Source organism: Pyxicephalus adspersus, chromosome 8, assembly GCF_032062135.1.
Source record: "Pyxicephalus adspersus chromosome 8, UCB_Pads_2.0, whole genome shotgun sequence".
NCBI lineage: Eukaryota > Metazoa > Chordata > Amphibia > Anura > Pyxicephalidae > Pyxicephalus > Pyxicephalus adspersus.
In genome coordinates, this window is record NC_092865.1 from 35,006,129 (window position 1) to 35,010,332 (window position 4,204).

A 4,204-nucleotide genomic window follows, 5' to 3' on the forward strand; every position below is an offset into this window, starting at 1 on the left:
ATGCATAAAGGTTTATCAAATCTGCAGAGAATTTTACAATGCACAAGACTTCAAATGAAAATTTGCTGAATTCACGACACTACTGATTACATCATAACTAACTAGTGGTTACTAATTAGCAAATTAACATACATAAATTAAACATAAATACATACAACAAAAAATGTTAAAATAGGTAATGTTTTTGTAGCTGTACAGTATGTTTAATTTCTAGTCTCATAGATTTCAGTGGAGCAAAGCTATTTGTGTGTATTTTTTTTGTCGTGTTCACCCCATGTATTATTAAGCCAGTACATTTTTATTTGATATATCAAAAAGTATTTGCCAGTAATGTGTACATGTGTATATGCTTAAATTTTCACTACCATCAACATAGTATCAAATGTTGGCCAACTAACATTTATTTTTAACTAGTAGACTGCAAGTTTCTCCAATTGTTTCTTCATACTTATATAATCATACAATAAAAAAATTACAAAAAAGTTAAAAATAAATAAGAAATTGCAAAAAATTAAAATTATAAGCAGCACATGTCAATAGCATGATAAACTCTTTCAGAATATGTATATTGTGTACAAAGCTTTAAATTAAATTACACAATGTCCATAAATTAATCTCAAATTTTAAACTCTTAACCAACTGTAATTAACAATGTTTGTTGTAAACCTACCACCATCACCAAAAATTGCAAGGGGTAAATGCACCAAATCCAATAGACAGTAGTGCATATTGTTGGTCATATGTGCTGAAAAATGAATCCTGGTCATATATATTTAACAGATCTGGAAAGACGTTTATTCTCCAGCCATCAAAGCTCTCCAAGGCTGGAGAAGACACACTTTTATCAGTGAACCTGGTTGATCCAGAAAACCTGTATTGCATCTGGTTTAGAATCAAAAACATTTGCTAACAAATAGCAAAAATACTTTTAGGACATCCATTCTAGGTTTGCTGGATCACCTAGGTTCACTGATGAAAGTGTATCTTCTTCAGCCTTGGAAAGCTTTAATAAATCAAAAGACGCCGGGGCAGCAGGATGCATGGCATTGCATCTCCTGCTTCATTCCATGGTACAACATTCTTGGCTGGGATGAAATAGAAGGTAAGAGCAGAGTTTGTTTTGACCCTGTAATATTTGGTTTATATTGGGGAGGTATGGGAAGTATAAATTTTGATGGGAGATTAACAGATTGAATACTCAGCATAATCTATGGGAAGTCTTAGGGTTGGATATGGAGATTAAATATGTCTATTTAACCTGGATAGACTACACTTTATCTGATGTTGATAGCACCATGCATTTGTTGTTTAAATTGGGTATTTACTATCTTTTGTCTAATTGTATTCCTGAGATAGCAGTATAATTATTATTTAATAATAATATTTATTACGTCAATAATATCTTTACCTGCTTAGAATGTTTTGCCACCCACATTTTAATTAACTTGATTGAAGTTGGGTTGCTTTGCCCTGACTTTGTATCCTGTTCCCTAAGTCACTTTCTTCCCATGCGTGAGTACATAGTGAGGAGAGGGCACACCTTTGACGTAATCATACTGGTATGATGATTAATAATCTTATATGTTTATGCAAGTAATTATATTTGGAGTGTTTATAATGTTGTGATGTAAATGATGTTTGCAATTATAGGTCTTATTATTGTTATTTCCTGAAGCAGACAAAGTATCTGTTAAACATTTGCATGCATTGAATTTATTTAAGACCATGGATATAACATACAATTGATATGCAGCTGTGATTGCTATTTTTATTATGACTGTTATCGTGTTTTTGTGTCATATTGCAATATGCTTTTAAATTCATTTGTATAATATGATAAAGTTTGCTGGCATTTTAACAATGTTGTGTACACTTTAACGCCTTAAAAGTCCTATGAATTATTGTGAAGATACATAAAAAATAAAAAAAATAAAGACTCTTTGAAGGAAATTTTCGATGAACCATTTGTATTGCATTGTATCATTTAGTACAGAAAAAATCTCCTTTTTCCAGAAAATGTTGATGAATACATGTTGCCAGTGGTCTAAATCAAGATTAAGTTCACTAATTTATTTCTTGAATAAAATATATTTCAGGTATAATCACTGCCTACTTGTTTCTCCTCACTTATATCCTGCCTACCTACCCTACAAATCTGAGAGTTTAGTTCTCTGGACAGCCAGGCAGAAGATGAGCTTTCTTTTTGGTTGCTTTTGGCTTGCTGGGGCTTTCTTCTCTTCCTGCCCTTGACTCCTACTCCCCCAGAAACAATTCTCTATATCTGAGATGTTGGATTACATAACGATTTGTTCAATTAACTTCATCCACATATTTACATCTCCCATCCTGACTGGCCACTACACTTCTACCTCTGGAAACAACTTTTTTCCCCCATTGGGCATTATGGTTGCTCCTCAACCCCCTTTGGGTACTGTTATTGCCCCTGTCCCTCTTTTGGTTTTATTGGTCACCCAGCTTCTCATCGAGCACTACTGACTAACAACTACAGCAATAATTTTTTATTTAACTAACCACCATCACTAGGCATTTTTTCTTTCTTTGACAACCACCAATGCACATTTTTTTCTCTAACTGATCCCGCAGTGTTTTTTCTTCCCAGGAAACACCAACTTTCAGAAATCCCTCCTACCCCAACACCCACTGATCAGACTTTTTCTCCCTATTGACAGAAAGACCTGTTTTTTTCTCCCACTGACCAGCAATCTAATATGCCCTGACATAAACATTTCTTAGGGTTGTACAAGAACTTAGACCTTACCCCTCTATAAGTTATGTTGTGTATAGTTTTGTTCAAATGTTAGCTTTCTGTGTATATTCATTTTGTATCCACTAGGTTTCTAAGTGTGACTCATTGTAATCACAGTAACTATAAAAAATGGTTTGGGGAATGGAGCCTATGTACAGTACCTAGGCTTAGACTCCATTTACCTACTCTCCATTAGGCCTTAACTGTTATATTAAGCACAATGTAGCCACATTCATTTTCAATGTTTTGTATGTTTTCTTCTTTTTGAGCGGTCCTTCTTTCTATAGATCCAGTTGGATTTTGGGTTTCCTGTAGTAGGACACCTAATTGTCTGGGCACCTGCTTTTGTATTATATAGTCAGTAAAGCACTAGCAGAAGGATAACCACTTTTAACAGGACCCCACTAAAGTAGAAAATGCACTGCTTTACAGCAACAAAAGACTCAGGGCAAGCTTTGTAGGACTTAGGAAATATAAGAAATATGGGACTTAAAAGAATATAAGTCAAATGCATTAGTGGATTGGTATAGCAACAAGATTTTTACACTGATCAGGATAAATGATATTTAATATCAACTACCAGTGCAGATGCAAAATATTAACATAGCTGTTAACAATTTTGGGAATTTCTGTGGGGAGCGCAAAACTTTAGGAATGGGAAAGGGCTATTTTAACACCAACTGCAGTTTTGCTAAAAGAAAGTTCAAGTAACTAAAACTGAATTTAAAATATTATTCCAAAGCAATATAAATACATGTTTGCATGCACACTAAACTAACAGAATATACAGTTAGAAGTCAGTGTTTTCTTGATGTAAGGGACACAAAAGACTCTTCACTTAATAAAACTGAGCTGAATTTTGGCATGCATGCTGCATACTGTTATTCCTATGCATTCAACACAAATGACAGAATTGCACATGGTAGCCATCTAGTGCATAATTACCTAAATTAAAATCACCTTAGACAAATGTATAGTTCAGGCTGCACACTGCTGATAAAGGTTGTTATTTTTAACCTGAAATTTTTTGATATGCTCTGTTGAATCTTATAATTGCTGCTTATGGTAAAGTACTAAAAATGTTGTTTAAATCTAAAGCTTTTGGGAGAAGAGCAACATATATATATATATTAGTACATTGCTAGTTTGGGGAACTTTTTATGTTTTCATATAATAACTATGAGCTCTAAACCATCATACTATAATGAGTGAACCTTCATTTTATGAATATTGATCTATTTGCAAAATGAACAACAAACTTTTAAGCAGATACCATGCCCCTGATTGATCAATAAAATCCGCGCTCGCTGGAAGCGCGAAAGTAAGTGCGACCAGCGAGCGCGGTTTCCCACAGTCCGGACTCGAGTGTGCTCGTACACTCGCCTCCTCACTGCTAGCCGGATTCCTGCCTTCATAATAATGAGCAATAGGGGGCGC